The 27,202-nt window shown below is 45.9% G+C and overlaps 1 protein-coding gene across 1 annotated transcript in view; it reads left to right on the top strand.

The window, feature by feature from the left end:
- Nucleotides 1-557: 557 nt before the first annotated feature.
- Nucleotides 558-27,202, top strand: part of PTPN3 (protein tyrosine phosphatase non-receptor type 3) — a 366,738-nt gene continuing 340,093 nt past the window's right edge. Inside the window, exon 1 of the mRNA XM_073630794.1 lies at nucleotides 558-702. The gene's annotated coding sequence lies outside the window, so the exon portion shown is untranslated. The remainder of the gene's footprint in view (nucleotides 703-27,202) is intronic.

Genomic DNA, 27,202 nt, shown 5'->3' with positions numbered 1-27,202 from the left:
TGCCCCACCCTATTAGATTGTAAGCTCTTCTGAGCAGGGCCCTCTTAATCCTCCTGTATTTTATTGTATTATAACTGTATTGTCTCCCTTTTATACTGTAAAGCGTTGCGCAAACTGTTGGCGCTATATAAATCCTGTATAATAATAACAATAATAATAATACTCGGAAACGAAAAAATACTATACATAACAATTCAACACATTACATCACTTCCGAAGTTGTATTTGTCGTACGAGAAGTTTCGTTAGCTGAGTAACCGCTTCACTTTCGATATGAGACTAGCAAACGACAAAAAAACAAGACCATTATTCATCCGATAATCTGATCGCGCGTACGAGGCTTAAAGCCCCGTACACACGATCAGGAAATCGGACGGAAAATACCGCTTTCAAAGCGATCGTACGATAATCGGAGGGTGACAGCAGACATGATGAGGGGAGATGCGGTCTCCTGGAAGGTTGATGAATGGTGAGGGAGGAGGAGGAGGAGGAGGAGGAGGAGGAGAGGTGGAGCTGTATTGGTGTAGACTGACAGAAGACAAGGAGGAGACTTGTACAGGGAGTGGGACACACAGGGCACTACGAGGGATCTGCTTCCTGGATAGAAGAAAGCACCACCTGCCTTCCTTTGTCAGCCCTGGAGGAGATCGGGCTGGAATGTGTGGCCTCACCCTGTAGAGAGGACAAGGCTGGATGGTGCAGGTAAAGGAGTGCGGGATGGGGGGATGGGGGGGGCACACACACACACACTGCATTGCCGATCCGATCACTCATCTCCGATCTGAGAGCCGACACCTTGTACACCAATCACAGAGTCCCTGCTGTCATCACACCTATAGAGGAGGCTGCTTCCTCCTGTACACCGTGTGTGCTCTGATCGGCTGTGTACACAACTTTCCTCCACTCCTGGAATGGAGGTGGATGGCACATTACATCAGGAGATCGGCTGACACCTTCCTTAGTGAGCTGACAGGTCAGTGCAGGCCCTGGTAGTGATCACACAGGAGATGAGGAGCAATTATTAGTAAATCAGGGATGACTTTCTACTTTCTTTCTGTCTAGATCATTCGATTTTGTTGCTACATGTCACTGTTTATCTTTTATCACACAATCTGTAAATATTTAAATGTAAAAAGTTGAACCACTTCGGCCCCGGAAGGTTTTTATTTTTTGCACTATAAACAAAAAAAAGACCAACAATTAAAAAAAAAAAAAAAAACCAAAACAATATTTTTTACTTTCTTTCTATAAAACATATCCAATGAAAAAAATCAAATGCCTTCATCAATTTAGGCCAATATGTATTCAGCTACATATTTTTGGTAAAAAAAAAAAAATCCCAACGAGTGTACATTGATTGGTTTGCGTAAAAGTTATAGCATCTACAAACTATGGGATATTTTTATGGCATTTTTATTTATTTAATTTTTCTTACTAGTAATGGCGGCGATCAGTGATTTTTAGCGGGATTGCGACATTGCGGCAGACAAATCGGACACCTAACTGACATTTTTGACAATTTTTTTGGGGACCAGTGACATGACAGTGATCAAAGCAAAAAAAATGCACTGTTACTGTACTAATGACACTGACAGGGAAGGGGTGATCAAAGGGTTAAAGCGGAGTTCCACTTAAAAAAAAAAAAAAAAAAGAAAAAATTAAAGTCAGCAGCTACAAATACTTACCTGTCCTGGGGTCCAGCGATGCGGGGAAACGAAGCCCCGCTACTCTCCCCCTCCTCTCTGTGGAGCCGGCATTATAACTGTGGGCACCCAGCTGTGGCTTCACAGACAGGCACCCACTGCGCATGCGTGAACCGTGGCGCGCGCCGTGACCGGCCGGGCAGTCATCTGGGACCTGTGACGTGTCCCAGATGATTGCCGAGAGGAAAGGGGGAGAGGTGATCTCCTTTCCGGTGCCGCGGTGCGCCAGAAGGAAGTGGAAGCTGGAACCCTCTAAAAAGAGGGTATTCGCCCCCCCCCTCCCCCCAAAAAAATGACATGCCAAATGAGAGTCACCTTCTCTTAAAGCTGAAGCTCCCTTTTGGGGTGGAACTCCGCTTTAAGTGTGTCCCTAGGAGGTGCTTGCCAACTGTGGGGGTTGCTCTGACTGGGTGAAGACAAAGATCTCCATCTTCTCCCCTGTCAGAACAGCGATCTGCCTTGTTTACTTACTGCCTTGTTTACATACTGCTGTTCTGCCTCTCCCGAAACGATCGTTGATGGCCGGTGGACATTGGGTTAGCCTTACCCACTGATTGGCATCCCCTGTGTCCAATCAGCCCACGACCATGCCTCTGGCGGCGTGCAGTGTCTATTACACGCAATTACGTACAGGTACAGCTGACCTGCGGTAGGCAGCAAGTGGTTAAAGTAGAACTATAGGCAAAACTTTTTTTTTTCATTTTGGATAAAGCAAGAGAGGGTTATAACCCCTGTCTGATTTTTATTTTATTTTTTGCCACCTGTACCCCATTTCAGAGATTTCCCCTTACTTCCTGTCCCATAACCAAGCAGGAAGTGAAATTAAATCCTTGCAAATTAAGGGAATTCCTTGGGGACCCCCAGGTCATCAGAACTAGCACCCCCCATTGTAAGGTTTCCTCTCCATTACTTTTATGGGGGCAACCCAAAATTTGGTTTACAGCAGTGCTCTCCTAACTGTGGCCCGGGGGCCAGATGTGGCCCTTTGCTTGCTTTTATCTGGCCCTTGAAGCAGTATTTCATCCACTGATACCGATATTAGGGAATAATTTCTTCCACTGATAAGAATGAAGGGGTGTAAATTCCCTCACTGACACCAATGAATGAGCACTTTTCCTCCCAATGACACCAACAATGGGACACAATTTCTCCCAATGATACCAAGGATGAGGCAAAATTTTCCCCAATAACATTAACAATGGCATCCAATAACACCAATGATGGGGCACAATTCCTCCCACTGACACAAAGATGGGGCATTGTTTTTTTCCCATAGACATTGGGACCTTTTCTTTTTCCAATGGCCAAAGTCTGGCCCACCTAAAGTCTGTAGCACAACTGGCCCTTTAGAAAGTTTGGAGATCCCTGGTTTACAGGACAAATAAAGAGGCTGAATCTTTGTAATGGGGACACAGAGAGCAATAATAATTGACAAGCATTTTAATCCCTCTCCACTCTATCCAAAACAAAAAAAAAAAAAAAGTTTTGCCTTTAGTTATACTTTAAGACCCATTTTTATTAGCTATAGTCTGGAGAGGGACCAAAAACCCCTTGTCAGGTGCTTATTACTGTTGGTTTCCCCATTAGGGGGATTCACCCCTTTTATTAGCCCTGTGACTGTTATCACCAAAAGTGAAATGATGTCCCAAATTTTTGGTTGTCACCAGAACAAGAGTAGAGGGGAGATCTTCCATCTAGTTCTGGTCACCTTCAGTGATTTCCCCTGACAACAACTGACAATGGTTATAACCCTCTATTCAATTTATTCAAAATGAAAAAAAAAAAGTTTTGTCTTTTAAATCAACTTATAGCATATCTGTGGTCAAAATGTGAAATCATATGTGCTCTGTGAGAAGACCCTGCTGTGTCACAGAATTCACAGAGCCTGCCTTCTGTACTACAGAGGTGCTAAGGGGAGGAGTTTCAGGAAGCAGAGTCAGTACTGGAATCACTGCTTGCAGGCAGCAAGGTACCATGGGACATGTAGTCCTTAGACCTTGAAAGTAAACAGCAGAGGAGAAGCTGAAAAGGGCATGGAAAGAGGACGCCAGCAGATACGAGTTAAAAAATTTAAAAGGGGACTTTTCAACTAAGCTTATAATGGATTGTCAAAAATAACTAAGTTCTCTCAAACAACTGCATTTTTAAAGTAGACATTCACCCACCATATAAAACTGCTCCCCCCTCTCCATCCCTCCTGCCATCCTCTTCACAAATCGGGCCTTTTTTTTTTGTCTTCTTTTAAAAAAATAAAAAGAGCGCAACCCCCTCCCCTCAATGCACATAATTTGCCTAGACGAATGACATGCATAGTGCTCACTAGGCCTCCTGGGATATGCACGTCACATATCCCATGGGGCCTTTAATCATTCATTCAGAAGTAGAAGGGGGGCTGGCCTAAAGGTTCATCATTGCAAGGCCCCTGCTGTCTGATCCGGGAAAAGCCGGCAGGTCTCTCGATGATGGCGCGGGATCCAGCGGTGTCTGCTGACAGAAGGATGTCGGCGGGACAACGCTGGATCGGGTGGCAGGGTGAGTATCCAAACTCTGCCTAGAACAACAGGAGGTAAGCAGGGGCAGAGAAAAAGAAAATGGGGGGGGGGGGTACCCTGAAGGTCCTCCTTTAAAACTTTAGTTAGCCAATAAAAGGTGTCACTTAAACACCAAACTTTCTGCATTAATTAATGGCTACCAAAGTACAATATTTGACTACCGGTACTACTAGAATAGAATGTTATAATTGATGTACTGTCATTTTGGAGTGGAGGATAGAAGAGTTGTAGGGTGTGTGTGTTGTCAAACCTCTTTGCTGTAGTTTTGGATAGAGTATGAAAAGGTTAACGCCCATGATTTTATTCATTTATTTGTCATCTGTGTCATGTTGGGTAGAGTTCTCTTTTTACCTGGTCTGGAGACATAACAAAAAGGGAGAAGAAATCCCTGCAAAGTAAGTGGAATTAAAGGGGTTGTAAAGCTAAAATTTTTTTTGGCAATATCTGATCTATATGCTATATAGATCATGAATCTAGCTGTTATTTCTGCTGAATTTTTTTATTTACCTGTTAGATAAATAGGCTTTATCAGCACTTCCACCTTTCCTCTATGTATGTTCTCCTCAACTTCCGGGTTTTCGAGCGTGCTCCCTGCAGCAACGTCACAGCTTCAAAGGAACTACAATTCCCTTGATGCTTAGTGGCATCGCGCATGCGCAGTGCCGCTTTTTCGCTGTGTGACGACAAACCTGAGCTACACTTCCACTTCAGCACAAAAGGGGGCGGAGTAGGGCAGAGTAAAGGTGGGGCTGTGCTGAGATGGTCATTCAGATTACAAGTAAGGCACGGGAGGCGGAGCTACAGCGTCTTAGACACGCCCGCGGCTCCCCTGTCCCCCCCCCCCCCCGTGCCTGTGAACGCACACAGCGTCTCCCTGCAGGGATGTATACCAAGGGAGGGGGCGAGCACGCTGACTAACCCCCAGCCAGAACGGCTCAGATGATGGGGGCAAGCTTCTAGAGCAGAAACAGGAAGTTGAAAATTCACACAAAGAAAAAAAGCATTTACAAAGGAAAACGAAGGAAAAGGTAAGTGAACCAACAGTACACTACCTTAAAGGAACATATTTAGAAAATAAAAAACAAACCTTTAGTATCACTTTAAAGGATAAGTTCACTTTAAAAAAAAATAAATGCAATTTTTTTGTGTATTTATTTAACCTGATAAGCATTGCGTCACCTGTAGAACTACCAGGACCCTCCACAGCGCCATGGTAGTTCATTGAGAACTACAGGCCAACAGCCTCTAAGGGGTTTGTAGTTCATTCACACAAAACTGTGTGTATGAATGACGCGGCCATGTGGGCGGAGCCCTGCACAGCTGCGCTGATTTCAAAAAGTGACAGCTAGTACAGGAAACTTCTACTCGTACTGCTGTCACATGGAGGGGGGATTGTAACATGTTCCCAAAAGTGAACGTATCCTTTAACCACTTCAATACCAGGCACTTAGACACCTTCCCGCCCAGGCTTTCAGCGCTGTCGCAATTTGAATGACAATTGCACGGTCATGCTACACTGTACCCTAAAATTTTTTTATCATTTTGTTCCCACAAATAAAGCTTTCTTTTGGTGGTATTTGATCACCTCTGCGGTTTTTATTTTTTGCGCAACCGAAAATTTCGAAAAAAAAAAAAGTTTTTCTTTGTTTCTGTTAAAACTTTTTGTAAATAAGTACGTTTTCTTCAATGATGAGCACTGATACGGCGGCACCGATGAGGTGGCACCAATGAGGTGGCACTGATGAGGTGGCACTGGAGGGCACTAATGATAGGCACTGATAGGCGGCACTGATGGGCACTGATAGGTGGCACTGGTATGCAGCACTGAGGGGCACTCATAAGTGGCACCGATGGGCACTCATAGGCGGCACTGATGGGCACTCGTCGGAGGCTTTTTACCAAGACCGGTGTATCGGTGTGTCAGGCTGACACACCGCTCCACCGATTGCGGCGATGCGCGGGCACGCGGCGGCATGTTATCCTGCTGGACGTCATATGACGCCCAGTCAGGATAACTGAATCACCGCCCGGCCGTCATCTGCTGTGGGCCGGGCGGGAAGTGGTTAAAGTGAATGTAAAATGTAAACCCTCACATATACCCAGTGAAGTGAGCAGCCTCAGATGATACACAGAGATGAAACAAATCTCCCTACACAAGTTTTACATGTATATCTGTTGTCTTTAACTTTTATATATTCTTTAGAAAGTGCAGATAGTGTTACAGGTTCTCTCTTACTGTTCAGCACTGAAAGTGAAGTCTGGGCATACAGCCAAGACAGCTGATTGGAGGAAAGGCGCACACCCCCCCCCCCCATGTAGGCAGAGACTTGCAGAGCTGCTTTGTGAATAGTTCAGCTCTCTGCTAATCTATTTATAGCAACCTTCCAGGGCACAAAATTCAGCCTGGTTTTATCACAGTTGACTTTGAGCTTGTCAGAAGTTATCACGCTGATAACAGAAGAATGGGGTGCATTGAAGAGAGATAAGAAAACACTGCAGATATATGTGCCCAGCTCAAATTTCACAAATCCGTTTTTTTATCCGCTTTAAGCTAAAAAACCATCTGCAAGAACCCCCCCCCCCCCCCCAGCCCCCCTAAATACTTACCTGAGCCTGATCTTGATCCAGCGATGGGCACTCGGCAAAGGGGAGGAGCCAGGAGTGCCGGTGGGTGACCCGAGAACATCAGGTCTGCTGCTCTGTGCAGATAAATATAACATGTTTGGTATTTTTTTTTTAATAAGTTTGTCTTTAAGTTTGACTTTAATCACTTTAAAGCTCGACCCCAGACAAAAAATATTTTTTCAGTGTACCTTCCTCCCACCCTTTCTGATATGCCCCCCCATCCTTACCTGGTGAAGGCAGATGTACTCAGCTAAGTCCCCCATCCAAGTCCCTTTTTGCTGCAGGTTCTAGTGCAGAGGCAGGGCCGCTGTTAGAAATCATGGGGCCCCACACAGCGTGCCTGACAGGGCCCCCTTCGACCCTGTTCTCGCTATGGATATCAAAAATTATCCATAAATAAAAATATAAGGGAAAAAAAAAAAAAGCTTCAGCTTCCAAGAGAACTTTCAAGAAAGTCCACTCAATTGGAATGGTCAATAGACAGAACAGTCTTATTTCCTGCAGAAATTAACTGTAAAGCTGCCTGGACCCCCTGTTGAGCTGATGGGGTCGGCCTGGTACAATAGGACAGGTTGTACTGCCTTATCAGTGGCCCTGTGCAGAGGACTGCTGATCCAGCGCTGTAGTGGTGCCCTTAGACTACCAGTCCCCTTCTGTCACCCTATTGTCCTCTTCTCCCTCTTGAGAGGACCCAACTGCATATTCAGTCCGGCGGTGTCAGGTGATCCCAGCTTCAGGTAAATTAAAAGGGGCATTTTTTTACTATGAGGGGATGGTAAGTTGGAGGAATAAGGGGGTGAAAGTTAACCAAGCCACTTTTTAAACCCTTTTTAACCCCTTTCCGATCGGCTCACGCCGATATGCATCGGCAGAAGTGCAAGTACAGGCATATTAACGTACCTGTATGTTGCCCTTTAAAACGCGGCATTGTGGGCGTGCGCGCCACCGCGAGCTCCATGCGTGTGATCATGGGTCCCGCAGACTCGATGTCCGCAGGGATACCCACGATCGTCTCACCAAGAGGAAGAATGGGGAAATGCTGATGTAAACAAGCATTTCCCCGTTCTGCCTAGTGACAGGACACTGATCACCACACCCTGTCATCGGGAGCAGTGATCAGTGTCGTGTCACACGTAGCCCATCCCCCCCCACAGTTAGAATCACTCCCTAGGACACACTTAACCCCTGCAGCGCCCCCTACTGGTTAACCCCTTCACTGCCAGTCACATTTACACAGTAATCAATGCATTTTTAATCACACTGATCGCTGTATAAATGTGAATGGTCCCAAAATAGCATCAAAAGTGTCCGATCTATCCGCCATAATGTCGCAGTCATGATAAAAATAGCAGATCGCCAGCATTACTATTAAAAAAAAAAAATTAATAATAAAAATACCATAAAACTATCCCTTATTTTGTAGATGCTATAACTTTTGCGCAAACCGATCAAACGCTTATTGCGTTTTTTTTTTTTTTAACCAAAAATATGTAGAAGAATACGTATCGGCCTAAACTGAGGAAAAAAAATGTTTTTTCATATATTTTTTGGGGGATTTTTATTATAGCAAAAAGTAAAAAATATTGCGTTTTTTTTCAAAATTGACGCTCTGTTTTTTTGTTTATAGCGCAAAAAATAAAAACTGCAGAGGTGATCAAATACCACCAAAAGAAAGCTCTATTTGTGGGGAAAAAAGGACATAAATTTTGTTTGGGAGGCACGTCGCACGAACGCACAATTGTCAGTTAAATCGACGCAGTGCCGAATCGCAAAAAACGCTCTGGTCTTTGGCCAGCCATATGGTCCGAGGCTGAAGTTGTTAACAAAGCTGGAGTTATGCATTAAAGCAGAGCTCCACCCAAAAGGGGAAGCTCCACTTGTTTGCTTCCTCCTGTTTTTGACAGCTACTCGTGCCCACTTCCGGGTGACTTTGCCACGGCAAGCTCCCCCCGAAGTTCAGACCCCTCCTCCTTCCCCCGCCACCGGGCCATTCACAAAGCGCAGTGCGCTTCATGTATGCACAGTAGGGTACCGGATGTGAAGCCACAAGGCTTCACTGATGATTTCCCTTACAAGGAATGGTGGTGGCAGCACCCGAGAGCCGATTGAAAAATCTGCTGGCATGCCGACAACGCGGGATCCCTGGACAGGTAAGTGTCCTAATATGAAAAGTCAGCAGCTACAGTATTTGTAGCTGCTGACCTTAAATTTTTTGGTGGGGGGGCTGGACCTCCTTTTTAAGCATAATAACTCTTTAGTACGTGATTTTTTTTTTTTTGGGCTCCGGGGCAAGCGCACACCTCCAGTGCCCCGCTCCTGCTGTGATTGGACACAACTGCTGGAGCCAATCAGTGGGTCCGGTGGATGCGATGTCCGCCGGCCACCCGCGATCGATCTGAGGAGAGGCAGAACGGCGGTCTGCCAGAGAGAAAAATGGGGATCTTGTGTTTTTTCTAAGCAGAAACACTGAGCTCTGTTTTCCTTTAGGCCCCTTTCACACTGGGGCGGTGGGGGCGTCGGCGGTAAAACTGCACTATTTTTAGCGCTGTTTTACCGTTGTTTTTGCGGCTGTATTCGGCCGCTAGCAGTGCGGTTTTAACCCCCGCTGGCGGCCGAAAAAAGGGTTAAAACCGCTCGCATAGCGCGGCTATAGCCGCGCTGCCCCATTGATTTCAATGGGCAGGAGCGGTGAAGGAGCGGTGAATACACCGCTCCTTCACCGCTCCAAAGGTGCGGCTTGCAGGAGTTTTTTTCTTCTCCTGCCAGCGCACCGCTTCAGTGTGAAAGCCCTCGGGCTTTCACACTGAACAAACAGCAGCGGCTGTTTTGGGTCGGTTTGCAGGCGGTATTTTTAGCGCAATAACGCCTGCAAACCGCCCCAGTGTGAAAGGGGTCTTAGTGAAAACATGTCCCCCACAGTTAGAAAGCACTCATAGGGAACACACTTAACCCTTTGATTGCCTCCGATGTTAACCCCTTCCCTGCCACTGTCAGTACAGTAACAGTGCATTTATTTTAGCACTGATCACTGTATTAGTGTCACTGGTCTCCAAAAAGTGTCAAAAGTGTCAGGTGTCCGATCTGTCCGCCGCAGTCCTGCTAAAAATCGCTGATCGCTGCCATTACTAGTAAAAAACAGAAATAAATAAAAATTCCAGAAGTATATCCCATAGTTTGTAGACGTTATAACTTTTGCGCAAACCAATCAATATACGCTTATTGGTATTTTTTTACAAAAAATATGTAGCAGAATACATATTGACCTAAATTGATGCAAAAATTTGACTTTTTACATTTTTTTTTTATTCAGTGATCAAATACCACCAAAAGAAAGCTCTATTTGTGGGGAAAGAAGTACATTCCTATTGTTTGGGTACAGTCTCACACGACCGCGCAATTGTCAGTTAAAGTAACGCAGTGCAGTATTGCAAAAAATGGCCTGGTCGGGAAGGGGGTAAAACCTTCCGGAGCTGAAGTGGTTAAAGACAACCCGCTACCAGAGAATTTTAACAAGCCATTAAAAGTACAGTTCTCATAACAGTACTGTCACCTTTGCTATCAATCTTGGGCTCTTTTGTAGTGTTTCAGCTGCTGTAAGGGTCTTCTGCTTCTGACACTCCTGGGTGTTTCAGTTCACCCACATTGGTGTGTCGCTTCAGGCTTTGTCAAAAGTTTGCATTCTGAGGATAGAAGCAGCAGCTGTAGCTCTGCAATAGAGCAAATATTGGCTGTAACAGTGGTAATATGTTGAATGGTTTTGTATGTATTCTTTTGTTTCTGAGCATGCGTAGTCTTGCTCTTACGTTTTTTTTTTTTCGTACGAAAACCGTACTAATTATACGAAAGTTGGACGTAGAGTTCACATACGACAAAAATGTTATAGTCTGCACATACAGCTTTTGTTGGACGAAAAAACAAAATTGGCCGTTGAAAGCACCGTACTAACGATCCGAAAAAAGCAGATCGTTCAGCAGACGAAATTTTACTTCTGATTTTCGTATCGTGTGTACGGGCCATTAGAGTGTATGGCTTCATTAATTACAGATCCTCAGACCGCAGTCTTCCCACGTAGATCAAGTTAAATCTGGCTGTAATTAGGACCAATAACTTGTGTCTCCATTTCCAAGTGCATACTGGTTTCCTTCCTCGGAGTGAACTTGGCCCGTTAACTTAAAACCAATGGGGTGGGTAAGCTGCTGCCTCTGACTTGGCCTTCCTATACACTTTTTTTTTTTGCAATGTTGCAACTGACATCAATATTTACCCTGAGCCTGGAGAGTTTTCAATGTGCAAAGTGTGGAGGGGGAAGGGAGCTGCCACTGGAATTATTCCATTTCAGGAATGTGGCTTCTGTATAATATTGCGTAATCTGTTCTTTTTGGGCTTTTGCCACAACGCATATGCACAAAAGTATTTTTAAGTAGTTGGTTTATTTATGTGTAGCCCCGCAAGTGCCATTGGTGAGTGGGATCCCCCACCCTGCACAGCCAGGCACACTGCATCTTCTGCAGCACACAGAGTCAGGAAACAGTCCTTTGTTTTATGAGGGGATTTAAACTTGGATGGAGATGGGAAATATGGGAGGCCCACTTGATCAGTGCAGAAGTCTACAGGAACAACTATTTACGCTCCTCTGCTTTCTGCACAAACTTGCTTGCAGATCTCCTTCTTCTCCTCCAGCACAACTCTTGCTCATGGAACTACAACACCCAGGACCAGCTGGCATTGTGGATGGTCTAATAAAGGCTCAGTTAGACTAGTAGCAAATGCCCCTGAGGTTGGGTTCACACTGGTACGACAAACGCTCCGACATTGGGAGCTCATGTCACATGACTTGTGAAAATCAATGTTTCCCTATAGGAGCCGTCTTAACTGGTCCGACACAAGTCGGTCCGACTTTGAAAATGCTCCCTGCACTACTTTGGTCTGACTTTGATCCTACTTCAGCCCATTGATTATCACTGAAGTCGAATCGCTGTCTTGACTGATCCAACTTTGGCATGCGACTTGTGCTCTGATGATCTTGAAGGGGAACTCCACGCCAAGTTTAAAAAAAAAAAAAAAAAAAAGGCATGGATTCCCCCTCCAAGATCATACCAGGCCCTTTGGTCTGGTATGGATTTTAAGGGGAACATTTTTTTGGCGTGGGGGGTCTCCCCAAAATACGCTTGTGCACACGATTGCGCGTGGCCGGCGGCCACTAAGGCGAAGGACGTACCCATACGGGATTTGGCCCAGGAGAGCCATTGTGCCGCAGTATATCTGTGTGAGCCGGTCGGGAGTCGGTTAATAAACAGACCCTCATCTGTCTTAAGGTCCAGCGATGTGGCCGCCCAGAGCCTTGCTCCTCTCCCCCTCCTCTCTGCGGCGCTGTCATAGCAACTGTGGGCACCCGGCCGTGACAGCTTATGGCTTCACGGCCCGGCACGCACTGCGCATGCGCAAGTCGCGCTGTGCTCAGCTATTGGTCAGGAAATCTTCTGGGACCTGTGACGTGTCCCAGAAGATTGCAGGGAGGGAGGGACCGCCTAAAGGGAGAGAAGGAGTCTCCTAGGCAGTCGAAAAGCGGAAGGAGGAAGTGGGACAGGAAGTCCATCTAAAAAGAAGGTACCCCCCCACCCCCCCCAAAAAAAAAATTTCATGCCAAAAAGGAGCTTCTAGTCCTCTGCTGCTGGTCACGTGTTTAAAGAAAACTGCCTTTGGAATCCAGAGAAATAATTAATACCAATAAACTGTTTTAAATTGCCATACAAATATACTGTATATTTAAAATCAAATATTTATTATTTTTTGGCAATAACATGGTGCAGGTGGATTTCTGCCAGTCACGGGCTGTGTCATGCCCCTCCAGCCTATGTTTTAGAATACGAGGGAGGTGAAGCCTACATTAATCTACATGTAATATCCCACCCCCATTGTATTTAACTGTTTAGTGGGCATGGATGAGGAGGGAGGAAGTGGGCTGTCATTTAACACTGGGTATACGCCCACATGTGTGACTCTATAGTCACATGGGCTGCTCAGATGTGGTAGGGAGGAAATGCTCAGTACAGAAACTCACTGAAAACTGAGCATATGCAGAGTTGCCACCACAGCTGCAAAATCCCTAGCTGCATTAGGGACATGGACAGACGGTGGAGATAGAGAACAGCAGGATCAACCAGTTTTTTTGCAGAATACAGAGAACGAATCTCATAGTGACTGAATGAGTATGAACAGCATGTAATACAGCATTTATTGATAGTTTTTTATGATGAGGGTTTAGTGACACTTTAATATAACTTACTGACTTGGTTAATTGAAACTAGATCAATAGATAGGGACAAGGTTTTGGTCGACCTTGAGCTCAACTTGAACTCAAGCAGTTCTTGGTTGAATGGGCAAACTAAATGGGCAGATTTGGCCAGTTTGCCTGCCCAATCCTCCCATTTCTGCAATTAGAAGTCATTCATTTCGTTGTGGTATAACCACTGCCATTAAATTACAAATTCGTGTTCAGGACCACCTTCAGGTCATTTCTTGGCCAGCCAGACTACATGCCTGGATAAAGGTCTAGAATAGATTTTGGGGGGAACCCCACATTGTTTTGTTTTTTTCTGTGTGGGGTCCCCCTTAAAAATCCATACCAGACCCCTATCTAGGATAAGAGTCTGCTATGCATTTTGCGGGGATACCCATATGGATTTATTTGTTTGTTTTTCTTCTTTCCCCTTCCTTTAATGGCCACCCAGGCTGCTTGCCTATTTAAGGGTTTGGTGTGGATTTTTAAGGGGGACCATGCAAAAATAAACAAAAAAAATTGATGCTCCCCCAAAATTCAGAACAGAACCTTTTTCTTGATAAGGGTCCAGTGCGTATTTGAAGAGCCCCCTAAATTCTATTCCAGACTATTATCATTGATAATGGTTTGGTATGGATTTAGTGAATGATTTGAGGCAAAAAGAAAAGAAAATTGAAATCTGTCAGGCAAGGTAACTTCCACATGTTGAAGGAATATGCCCTTGTATGGTTCAGGAGGATGAAGCTACATTCTTGCTGACCCTCCCCTTACTGGCTAGCCAAGCTGCATGCCTGGGTAAGGAACTGGTATAGATTTTTTGGGGGGGATTAAACCCCATGTAATTTTTTTTTGGCCAGGGGTCACCCTCTAAATCTATACCAGGTCCTTTTCAATGAGAAGGGTCTGGCATGGATTTTTTTTTTTATGTGTTTTTTGTTTTTGCCTGGGATATTCTCTAAACCCATACCAGGCCGTTTTTAAGGATAGAGTCTGGTATGAATTTTGGGGTGGTCAACACAACATTTTTTTTTTCTAGGGTCCTTCTTAAAAATCCATACCACAACTCTGTGTAGGATAAGGGTCTGTTATGGATTTTGGGGGGAACGCATTTCAGTTTGCAGAGCATGTGGCCACTCATGTTGCCCCATTTTTTTTCCTGGCCAACCAGTCTGCATGCCTGGATAAGGGTCTTGTATAGACTTTTAAGTGGGACCCTGCAAAAAAATTTGAAAAATACCAGGTCGCTCCAAAATCCATATCAGACTCTTATCTAGGCATAAAGCTTGGCTGACCAGGAAAGGGAAGGGCAGTGAGTGTGTAGCTGGGTAGTGGTAGGGCTGATTAGCTGTATGCAGGGTGTTAAAGGAGAAGTTCACCTTTTCAAAAACATAATAAATGCACATATTGTTGCAGGGAAAAAAATATGCATTTATTATTTTTTTTATTGGGAGCCTGCAAAGCATTGTACTCATGATCAGCGGACTTTGTGTGTAAGAAGAAGATCCCCAGTCTGCTTAGGGGGGAAGGGGGGGGGGGTTGGGCAGCTGCAGCACTAACATGTTATGGCCTGAATATGGATGTAACGTTAAAAAATGTGAACTTCTCCTTTAAGCACTGGCCAAACCCTTTCCCCTACCAGGGTATAGAAAAATCTTAATTTCTCTGGGATTAGTGGTGTTGTGCTTAGAGAGTTAGGATGAGCTTGGGTTTGGTCAAAATTTGGACTCCGACCAAATACAGAATGAAGCTGTCACTACCGCCCACTGTGGACTATCAGCTGTGGCCAAAGCATTTTATTTACCAAGTCATTATTTTTTTTTTCTTTGTAATGTGTAATATATTGTTCTATATTTGTTTTCTTTGTTCCCACTCTCTGATTCTTTCTTTGTTAGTTCTGTACAGGTCAGCGGGGATAGGTTCTAGTGACCGATCTCTGACAACCCCTACTTCCTATTCTTTTCCCACTCTGCTGGAATAATCACCCTGTGTAAAGCATAACTAAGTGTTATAAATCTACTGAATTCCTTAAAATTCTTTGGACACAAATACTAGATATGTTGAATAATGGAAGCTGACAATGTTGATTACTACACAATGTAAACCTTATATTGAGACCTTTTGTTTACCATACTCAAAACCATACCATTGTTTTATTTAATGACCTGTGCTTTCTACTTATGGTCTATACCTTGTTTTATACCTTGTCTTGTATATTTTTTTTCGAAATAAATAAACATAATACAAAAAATAAATATATAACGTAACTAAGGGCCCTTTTGTAAGCCTAGGGCCCTCTTGGCCCTATTGTAAGCGTCGCTTTACCGTCGGTATTCGGCCGCTAGCGGGGCGGTTTTACCCCCTGCTAGCAGCCGAGAAAGGGTTAAAAACCGCGCTGTCCCATTGATTTCAATGGGCAGGAGCGGTGAAGGAGCGGTATACACTCCGCTCCTTCACCGCTCCGAAGATGCTGCTAGCAGGACTTTTTTTCCTGTCCTGCTAGCGCACCGCTCCAATGTGAAAGCCCCGAGGGCTTTCATACTGGAGAGACAGCAGCGGCACTTTCGGGTCGGTTTGCAGGTGCTATTATTAGCGCAATAGCGTCTGCAAACCGCTCCATTGTGAAAGGACCCTAAGACATTACCCGCCCAGCAACTACACTTAAAGAGGAAGTAATCCCTGATGGGTTTTACTTCCTCTTTTTTCCCCTGCAAAGTAAAAGCATAATGGGCTAGTATGCATAGCATACTAGCCCATTATGTTGCACTTACCTTCAAACTATACCCGTGATGTCTCTGCATCCATCTTCACCCCTCTTCCTTCAGGAGCCGTGGATTCCGGCTCTGTGACTGTCCAGAGTCGCGTGACGTCACTCCCACGCGTGCGCGCGGGAGCCTTCGGTCACGGCACTAGCACCTTAGAAACAGCACGATCTCTTTAGTGCGCATGCGCAGATGACGTCGGCGCAAGCATATATAGTAAATATCTCCTAAACCGTGCAGATTTAGGAGATATTTACAGTACCTACAGGTAAGCCTTGTTATAGGCTTATCTGTATGTAAAAGCGGTGTAACTAGATTTACAACCACTTTTAAAAGAAAAGTATAGGTTTGTAAAAAGGCAAACATTTATACTCACCTAGATGGATGCAGCATTGATCTGATGCTGCATCTGCTCCTCCCCCCTGGCTCTAAGACTGAGAACTGAGTAATCAAAGACCGCTGATCGCTCGGTTCTCAGTTTTCAGTCACTCCCTGGAGCACTGGGCTGTGCAGAGGGAGGGAGTGCTGGCTCAGGCTCTCAGAGGCTCGCTGAGAGGCTGAGCCAGCTGCCGGTCCAAGCATCTGGGTGGATCCCGAATGTAAAGTTGGGATCTTACCTGAGCCTGGCTCGGCTGAGTGTTGTAAGGCTAAAGTCTGCTGTCGGCTGAAAACAGGTCACGGGAGTTCAGAACGGACTCCACTCCTGTGTTTCCCAGGAGAAGTATAGCCAAAATAGCTTCTTTTAACACAAAGGGACAGGGATGTTTGTGACATCATTGACCTAATATGGCCACATGCAATCACAACAATGATGAATAAAGCAGTAAGCCCATCAATGTAGTTTGGCATCTGGACAAGATCTTTGTAAGCTCCATGTTTGAAGCTGACCTCTATACCTGGTACAGCTGACATTATAGGTCTTTATCAACAAATAGCGACCAAAAAGGCACTAAATCTAAATCTAATCTAAATTAGATTAGATCTAAATCTAATCTAAATCTGTAAATATACTAAATCCGAATATTTACAAAGACAACCAAACACCTGGTTGAATAGGTTTTCATTATCACCAGCATGTACCCACCTGTGTGGGGTATGTGGGGCATATCTGACCTGTAAGAGGGTGTAGAAAACAAAAATGGGTAAATCTAATCACTCCCAAACAATTTACATAAAATTGCCAATTATTTTCCATTCCTTCTTTAACTTTGTATATACAAATATATTAGTAGGTAGAGTACTTGTATTTTTAAAAGATGTGATAAGCAGTGTGAAAGCCTAATTACATGTATATAGTTATTGTAAAATGGACTTTTATGAATGCTAAGAGGTTGGTTTTATTATGGGGAACAGAGAGTAAAGTCTGCAAATAGGAGTGGTTTGTAGCAGCCTATAAATAAAGTACGTGAACCATGTTTCTTGGCCCACACTATAGTGGACAAAACGTGGTGGCTATTTGCTTTCATTGTCTTCCTATAGGGAGGATGCGAGCGCAAATGTATGCCTGGAGGAGCAGCGCTAAATGATTCATGTGGTCAGCAGGCTATTGGAGTCTGACAACTGACAAAAATAATAGATAAGTGATTACATTCTGATATCCTATTGACTAGAACAAACAGGACCTTGGAGACAGGTGAATTATGAATCGTGTAAGTTGAATGATCAGAGCAGTTAGGGTCCATGTCATACTAGCAACTCTATTGCTAGAGACAATCAGCCAGAAATTGGATTATTATGAAGAGCAAATACTCATCTGGTTTACAAAGCTCCCTCAGTGTCCAGTTGAGTGAGCCATTGCTTTGTCACTAATTGAACACTACAGAATGTCACTTGTCAGTGATGGCTTGTTCATCGAGTGAGTGATGCCTGGAACCAGGTGAGTATTTGCTGTGTATTGTTCTGTAGTGCAGAAATCAGGGAAGGGAAGACGAATAACAAACAAATCAAACTTGAAGTGGTTCTAAAGCCAGAAGGTTTTTTATCCTAATGCATTCTATGTATTAAGATAAAAAACCTCCTGTGTGCAGAGCCCCCCTCAACCCCCCCAATACTTGAGCCCCATCTCAATCCAGCGATGTTGCACGAGAGCCTTGGCTGCACAGGACTCTCCCTCCTGATTGGCTGAGACACAGCAGCGGGCGCCATTGGCTCCTGCTGCTGTCAATCAAAGTCAGTGAGCCAATAAGGAGAGAGAGAGAGGCCGTGGGGCCAAGCTGTAGCTCCGTTCAGACCTCGTTCAGACCCCCCAACACTGTAACCATGTCCCCCTGTCATATTTATGTGTGTGTATATGTATATATATATATATATATATATATATATAAAATAAAATGTGGGTGTGTTCATATACATGTACAGTGGGGACGGAAAGTATTCAGACCCTCTTAAATTTTTCACTCTTTGTTATATTGCAGCCATTTGCTAAAATCAAGTTCATTTTTTTTTCCTCATTAATGTAAACAAAGCACCCCATATTGACAGAAAAACACAGAATTGTTGACATTTTTGCAGATTTATTAAAAAAGAAAAACTGAAATATCACATGGTCCTAAGTATTCAGACCCTTTGCTGTGACACTCATATATTTAACTCAGGTGCTGTCCATTTCTTCTGACTATCCTTGAGATGGTTCTACGCCTTCATTTGAGTCCAGCTGTGTTTGATTATACTGATTGGACTTGATTAGGAAAACCACACACCTGTCTATTTAAGACCTTACAGCTCACAGTGCATGTCAGAGCAAATGAGAATCATGAGGTCAAAGTAACTGCCTGAAGAGCTCAGAGACAGAATTATGGCAAGGCACAGATCTGGCCAAGGTTACAAAGAAAACTTCTGCTGCACTTAAGGTTCCTAAGAGCACAGTGGCCTCCATAATCCTTAAATGGAAGACGTTTTGGACGACCAGAACCCTTCTTAAAGCTGGCTGTCCGGCCAAACTGAGCTATCAGGGGAGAAGAGCCTTGGTGAGAGAGGTAAAGAAGAACCCAAAGATCACTGTGGCTGAGCTCCAGAGATGCAGTCGGGAGATGGGAAAAAGTAGTCAACCATCACTGCAGCCCTCCACCAGTCGGGGCTTTATGGCAGAGTGGCCCGACAGAAGCCGCTCCTCAGTGCAAGACACATGAAAGCCCGCATGGAGTTTGCTAAAAAACACCTGAAGGACTCCAAGATGTCGAGAAATAAGATTCTTTGGTCTGATGAGACCAAGATGGAACTTTTTGGCCTTAATTCTAAGCGATATGTGTGGAGAAAACCAGGCACTGCTCAACACCTGTCCAATACAGTCCCAACAGTGAAGCATGGTGGTGGCAGCATCATGCTGTGGAGGTGTTTTTCAGCCGCAGGGACAGGACAACTGGTTGCAATCGAGGGAAAGATGAATGTGGCCAAGTACAGGGATATCCTGGACGAAAACCTTTTCCAGAGTGCTCAGGACCTCAGACTGGGCCGAAGGTTTACCTTCCAACAAGACAATGACCCTAAGCACACAGCTAAAATAACGAAGGAGTGGCTTCACAACAACTCCGTGACTGTTCTTGAATGGCCCAGCCAGAGCCCTGACTTAAACCCAATTGAGCATCTCTGAAGAGACCTAAAAATGGCTGTCCACCAATGTTTACCATCCAACCTGACAGAACTGGAGAGGATCTGCAAGGAGGAATGGCAGAGGATCCCCAAATCCAGTTGTGAAAAATTTGTTGCATCTTTCCCAAAAGACTCATGGCTGTATTAGATCAAAAGGGTGCTTCTACTAAATACTGAGCAAAGGGTCTGAATACTTAGGACCATGTGATATTTCAGTTTTTCTTTTTTAATAAATCTGCAAAAATGTCAACAGTTCTGTGTTTTTCTGTCAATTTTTTTGGTATACACACGGCTGTGGGCGGGGAATGCCTGGCCTGCTTATGATTGGTGGCTCACAGTGACAGCTACCTGGCAGGATATCTCAGGCAGGCTCAGGCTAGTATCTGAACTCATCCCTGATAGTGACCCTATAGAGCAGGGGTCTCCAAACCGTCTAAACAAAGGGCCAGTTTACTGACCTTCAGAATTTAGGGGGGCAGGACTGTGGCCAGTGGGAGTAAACAATTCCTATCATTGGTAGTAGGGGGAGAAATAGTTGGTATCAGGGGAAAGAATAGTACCCCATTGTTGGTGTCAGTGGAATGAATAGTGCCCCATTGTTGGTGTCAGTGGAATGAATAGTGCCCCATTGTTGGTGTCAGTGGAATGAATAGTGCCCCATCGTTGGTGTCAGTGGAATGAATAGTGCCCCATCGTTGGTGTCAGTGGAAGAAATAGTGCCCCATCGTTGGTGTCAGTGGAAGAAATAGTGCCCCATCGTTGGTGTCAGTAGAAGGAATAGTGCCTTATCTTATGTTGCCTCAAGGGCCAGATAAAGGCAAGCAAAGGGCCGCATCTGGCCCCCAGGCCACAGTTTTGAGACCACTGCTATAGATCATAATTACTTTCCCATCATTGGTGTCAGTGGAATGAATAATGCCCCATCGTTGGTGTCAGTGGAAGGAATAGTGCCCTATCCTTGGTGTCAGTGGAAGGCATAGTGCCTGATTGTTGGTGTCAGTGGGAGGAATAGTACCCCACCCATCATTGGAGCACAGGTGTGTCAGGAGGAAGGTGTCTCTGAAGCTGCTCCAGGTGATCTGTGTGAGAGGGGAGTGGTGGTGAAATCTCTCCCAGCCCTCCTGGTCCTTCTGGGGAAGCCATGGGGGCCAGCGGGGCCTCTCCTGCTGGAAGCTCGCAGCCATCTCCTGGGCCGTCGGGTGACAAGCCTGCCCCTGTACAAACCATGGCTGGTGATCTCTCTGCCCCTGGTGAGAATTGAAGGCTCAGAGGCCATTCGGGAGCGTGCAGTAGCCGGGTTTAAAGCCCTGAATAGGGAGAGAGACAAGCTCTACAAACTGAGAGCAGAGCTGAAGCTTTTGAGAAGGCAGCGTGAGGGCTTGCACAGCCGTAACCGTGGATCCATGGATTCAGAAATCCAACTGGCCAAAGTCCGGGTAGAGCACCAGGAGACCATTATGCCCATGATGGAAGGAAGAGATGGGCCCTTCAAGGAGAAGTTTGCCAATGAGCAAAGGTTTGGAAGGATGGCAAAAGTGGTGGTGGAGGAGGAGACCCCAGTTCTAACCCCCTGCCCCCTTAGGCAGAGGTAAGCAGCTCCATGCCTTCCCAGGACTCAGGAGGCATGCTGAGGGCCATCCAGGCAATGGAGTCTCCTGTGCGGGGGATCAGCTGGTGTTTGGTGATGAAGACATTACTGATGTGCCTGATAATGTCAAGCCCCAAGCAGGGGATAAAACTGTTTTTATGCCATCTAGCACTATGAGTAATGCTGACAATGTGCCCGTTGACAATCAGGTTGCTAGTCCTATGTGTAGCAATGCTGTGCCTGCTGATGCTGCAGTGCAGCAAAAATTGCATTTAAAAAATGACATTCCTGTAGAGGAACTACAAGTGTCAGCTCAGCCTATTAACCCTCCTTTAGCTGAGTTTAAAGCTGTTTGCCCCACAGCTGCTGAAGACTCTAGAGCTCAGCTTCAGGAGACAGCTGGTATTACAGTGGAAATTGTGACTATTCCTGATGGGAAATTGAATATGTGTGTGACTGATAGCAATTGTACAAATGTGATGGACAATCGTCCCAGCTCAGTCCAAGCAATTAATAATAATAATAATAATTATAATATACAGACTACTGTGACATCAGTGTGGGGCCTTGGCCCTGATAAGCCTACATTTGCTCTGGTGGTACGCTGTGCTCCTGGTAACTCCACTTCCAAGCGGGTTTTCCCCCTACAAGCTACCACTTTGAGCACCCCAGGATCTGGTCTTGGGTCTCTGGCTTCTGCTGGGGGTCTGAGACAAAATGTAGTGATTCTTAAATGGGAAGGTGGTGCAATCCCTCCAGCACAGCGTGCAGTGGTGGATATGATTTTGGAGATGGGTTTTGGGGCAAACAACCTGTATGCCCTAATACATCTAGCTGGGAGCCAAGAGTATACTATTAGCTTCACCAGGCCAGAGGGTCTTGACCTGTTCTGGGAGCGATATGAGGCTTGGTGCAGGTCAAGACCCGAATGGGAAGGTCTGGTCCTAGTTGCAGTTTCACAAAGGTCAACAGTGAAAAGGATCACAATTATTCTCACTAATGAGAGTGTTCCTGCTCGAGATTTAGAGGTCTGGTTAAGGAATTATGGTGAGGTTTTGACTAAGCCCAATAAAATCTTTGAACGTAACATCTGGACTGGGGGTTGGTCGGTAACAGTCAGGTTGGCCAGAGATGGGAATGTTGTCCGTCACCTTCCCTCTTCAGCTTTTATAGGGAGGGATAGGATGACTATTTTCTACCCTGGTCAGCTGAAGCTGTGTCACTGCTGTTATAGAAAAGGGGCATTTGAGCTCCTCCTGTTCAGCCTTGATATGTTCATTGTGTCAGGGTCAGGGTCATATGGCCAAGGACTGCACCCAGATGATCAGGTGCAACCTGTGCCTGCGCCTTGGCCACCCCTATAGCAGATGTCCTGAAGCCTGGCACAATATGGAGAAAGAGGTAATAGATGACTTGTCAAGGCTGGACAGGTTGGAGGCCCCCACCATCCTCCTCTGTGGTGACCGACTCACCTGGTCCTGTTCAGGATCCTTCTCCAGTTCCTGTGGCCACCCCTCCTGTGTCTGTAAGTATTCCTTCTGTATCTGTCTCTGTGCCCCCCCCCCCCAGCCTACTGTACCCTCTCCTCCTCTTGTGTCAGAACCTTCCAAGTCTGTGCCCCCGAGTCAGTTACCCCCCAGGAGTCTACCCCTCCTAAGTCTGACTTAAGAAAGCCCCCCCCCCACCAGGAGTGGTAGAGAGTATCAGAAGGGGTGCTGCTTCTTCCTCTGTAAAGAAGTCAAAGAAAAAAAGCAAGGGATGAGGGCATCTCTGAAGCTGACCTGCAGTACCTGGAGGAGAGAAGGAAGGTTGGGAGGCGGAAGAAGCAGGCTGTGAGGACGGACCGGGGTCAGGAAGCTCCAGTGCCTGTCTCCAACCGTCATAGGTCCTCTAAGTGGGATATTTCCTCTTCTGGGGCTTCTTCGGAGCAAAGTTCCGATTCTGAAATGGAGTTTGAGGCGGCCTCAAGAAAGACAGAGGTTTCTGGTGATGAGCAGCAGAGGGGAGCTAAGAAGCAATCCACCCAATAACCCAAATGGCAGTTCCCCCTCCGTTAAAACTGGTGACAATAAATGTCGCCAGCATTAAGTCAGTAAGAGCTCGTTCTATGGCCTTCTTTTTGTTCAGCCAATTAGATGCTGAAATTTTATTTTTGCAAGAGACTAGGCTCACCTCTTGGCATTCATATGGCCAAGAGAGAGTGGAGGTATGGTCCATCTTACTGGTCTCTTGCGGCCGAGCCTTACGGCGGTGTGGCGGTGTTGTTTAAAACCGGCATGGTAACTGTCCAGCGGGTTATTGAGGTGGAGATTGGGAGATGTATGGTCTTAGACATCCTTGTGACCTGAGCCTAATTAATGTTTATGAGCTGCGCACGAAGTGGGACAGGAAATGCCTTTGTACAAGGATCAAGCAATTTCTTTTTACATCCTGGCAAGTGGTCTTTAGAGGCAATTTTAATACAGTAACTAGGCCCAAGGACGGGAAGGACTTCAAGGACAGGCTGGGATATGATAGCGTTTTTTTAAATAGTATGGTTAGGGATGCTGGTCTTGTGGATGTGCACAAAGTTGCTGGCAAAGATGTTTTTCTGGTGCCTATCGTCAGTAGCAGAGTCTTTGCTTTCTCACCATCAGCACTGTTTGGTCCAGGGTAGGAGCACCTTCACAGCGTTTTTAGCTGTCCAGGAGGCCTTGGAGCGGTGCAGGGCTGCAGGCTGGGCAAAGTATTTACTGACATTGGATCGGGCAAAGGCTTTTGATTGTGTTAACCATGAGTACCTTTGGTTGCTCCTTAGTAAGTACGGTCTGCCGGGTGGTTTAGTAAGTATGGTCTGCCGGGTGGTTTCGTTGATTGGTTGAAAGTCTTGTATAAGGGGGCAGGAAGCTTTCCTCTTATTAATGGTTGGGTTGTGTTGGGCAGTCCTTTGAGATTGGCTCTGGAGTGTGTCAGGGTTGTCCCCTGAGTCCCCTGCTCTATGTGTTTGCAATCGACCCCTTCATCAGGAGGCTAGAGAGCGGCATGTTGTGTGGGGTATCAGTGGGGCTCCCGGGTGAGCCACCTTTGAGCCTTGTTGCCTATGCGGACAATGTGTCGGTTATTGTCACTGGGACCAATGAAGCAGAGCAGGTGGTATCTCTGGCATCACGTTACTCTAAAGCATCGGGCTCCAAGAACTATCAGGAAAAGAGTGACGTTTTCTGGATGAGAAAGGAATGAGGGGTTTGATCTCCCGGACACCTTTCCAGTGCCCCAGGAAAAAATTAAGATACTAGGCATTGAATTCGGACCCGGCGATTATGGCCTCAACAACTGGTAAGGCAGACTGGAAATTGCCAATACTAAGGTGGTCAGCTGGAAGAGATGGAAGTTATCTCTGAGGGAAAGGGTTGATCTGATTAAGACTTACTTGATTCCGATCTTGTATGTCTGCTTTGTCTGCATCTTGCCAGTGTCTCTCTATGCTAGGGTCAGTAGTGTGTTCTTCCAGATGCTGTGGGGGAACAGACTGAACCCCATCAATTGGAATGTAACCTATCTATCCAGGAGGGAGGGTGGCTTAGGTATGATCAACCCAGTTCTTTTCTTTTTGCTGCTTTTTCTCAAGTTTAACATTGGTAATATGCTTGCAGTGGAACTTCCTGGATGAGTAGGCATATTTAGATCTTGGTTTAGGCCTTTTCTACGACTTTGGGAAGAAGGTGGCTAAGTGAAGAATCTCAGGGGTCATCGTGGTCAGCTACCGGCCTATGTCGCTCCGTGCATGAAGTTACTACGGCAGTGGAGATTGTCGGCTGAAGATCTCAGATTGGTTCAGAGGAAAGTCCTTATGAGTCGAGTCTTGAGCGAAGTCTTTCATGACCTACTGGCCTTAAGGGATTGCCCAGGTCCAGTTTTGAGGGCAGGGTTAAGACTGATTAATTTGGATAGAGTCCCCCTTAAATTTAGGGATCTGGCCTGGTTGTGCTTCCATGGGAGGCTCTATGTTCTGAAATTCTGCAGTGAGATGGATCGTAGCTGACCTCGGGAGGAGTGTGCAGGTGAGGAGGAAACTATGGACCATTTTCTGCTTCATTGCCCTTTTAACATAGAGGTGTACAAACAGGTGGGGCGGGCCCTCTGTTCCTTTGGTCTCCAGGCTGGGTTATGCTGAGTGGGTGTATGGAGCATTCAATACTGGTAGGGTTTTTTGTTTGGATACACTTTTTTTAGTTAGCCTAGTAGTCTGTTATTTCACCTGGAACACATAGTGTCAGGTCTGCCCTCGGCATAAAATCCTTCCTGTTGAGGTGATGGTGTATGATATTTTGCATGAGGTGGGGAAGATTTGAGAGCTTGAGAGAGACAAACGGAGTCAGGGGGCATGATTGAAGGTGTGGAGGGGCTTCAAGCCTCCCTGACTGCCAGGAGTCTCTTTCACGAGTGTGGCTGTCTGTCTCTTATCACCCTAGATTATTATTTTTTTTATTAATTTTTGATAAATGGCTGCATACATAGGTGATGGGTTGTGGCTCTTATGCCGCGTACACACGAATGGACTTCTCGTTGGACTGAACTCCGAAGGACTTTTCAATGGAGTTCTGATGAAACGGACTTGCCTACACACGATCCCACCAAAGTCTGATCGTTTCGAACCTGATGACGTACGACCGGACTAGAAAAGGAAGTTCAATAGCTAGTAACCAATAGCTGCCCTTGCGTCGTTTTCGGTCTGTCGGACTAGCATACAAAGTTTTTTTCGATAGGAATCGAGTCCGTCGGAAAGATTTGAAAAGTTCTATTTCTAAGGTCCGTCAGATTTTTCAACAGAAAAATGAAGCCCACACACAATTGGAATGTCAGACGGATTTGTTCCGTCGGACCTTTTCTGCCGGAAAGTCTGCTCGTGTGTACGTGGCATTAGGCTCTCTCTGCTGCTTTATGTACATAGTTTTCTAAAAATGTTTTGGTAGTGGATCATGTATATAGTGTATAAATTCTGAACATGGATATGTATTCCTTTTGATTTTTAAAGTTTTGTACTATGGTTTTGTTTTTTTACTTTTGTATAAAATTGGTTGCTTGATTCTTTTTAATAAAAGATCAATAGTGCCCCATTGTTGGTGTCAGTGGGAGGAATAGTGCCCTATCGTGGTGTCAGTGGATGGAATATTGCTCCATTATTGGTGTCAGTGAGAGGAATAGTGCCCTATCGTGGTGTCAGTGGGAGGAATAGTGCCCTATCGTGGTGGTGTCAGTGGGAGGAATGGTGCCCTATCGTGGTGTCAGTGGATGGAATATTGCCCCATCATTGGTGTCAGTGGGAGGAATAGTGCCCTATCGTGTTGTCAGTGGGGGGAATAGTGCCCTATCGTGGTGTTGGTGGGAGGAATAGTGCCCCATCATTGGTGTCAGTGGGAGGAATAGTGCCCTATCGTGGTGTCAGTGGGAGGAATAGTGCCCCATCATTGGTGTCAGTGGGAGGAATAGTGCCCTATCGTGGTGTCAGTGGGGGGAATAGTGCCCTATCGTGGTGTCGGTGGATGGAATATTGCCCGATCATTGGTGTCAGTGGGAGGAATAGTGCCCTATCGTGGTGTCAGTGGGAGGAATAGTGCCCTATCGTGGTTTCAGTGGATGGAATATTGCCCCATCATTGGTGTCAGTGGGAGGAATAGTGCCCCACCCATCATTGGAGCACAGGTGTGTCAGGAGGAAGCTGTCTGGAGCTGCTGCAGGTGATCCGTGTGAGAGGGGAGTGGTGAGGAAATCTCTCCCAGCTCTCCTGGCTCCTTTCTGGGGAAGCCATGGAGGCCAGCAGGGCCTCTCCTGCTGGAGGCTCCCAGCCATCTCCTGGGTCATCAGGTGACATGCCTGCCCCTGTGCAAACCATGGCTTGTGATCTCTCTGCCCCTGGTGAAAATGAAGGCTCAGAGGCAATTCAGGAGCGAGTGGTGGCCGGGATTAAGGTCCTGAATAGGGAGAGAGACAAGCTCTATAAACTGAGAGCGGAGGTGAAGCGCTTGAGAAGACAGCGTGAGGGCTTGCATAGCCAGAGACGTGGGTCCATGGATCCGGAGATCCAACTGGCCAAGGTCCGGGTTGAACACCAGGAGACCATTGTGGCC

The sequence above is a fragment of the Aquarana catesbeiana genome, linkage group LG05 (assembly GCF_042186555.1).
Source record: "Aquarana catesbeiana isolate 2022-GZ linkage group LG05, ASM4218655v1, whole genome shotgun sequence".
Classification (NCBI taxonomy): Eukaryota; Metazoa; Chordata; class Amphibia; order Anura; family Ranidae; genus Aquarana; species Aquarana catesbeiana.
The sequence above is the reverse complement of the archived record's forward strand: the minus strand, read 5'-3'. Positions and strand labels throughout refer to the sequence as shown.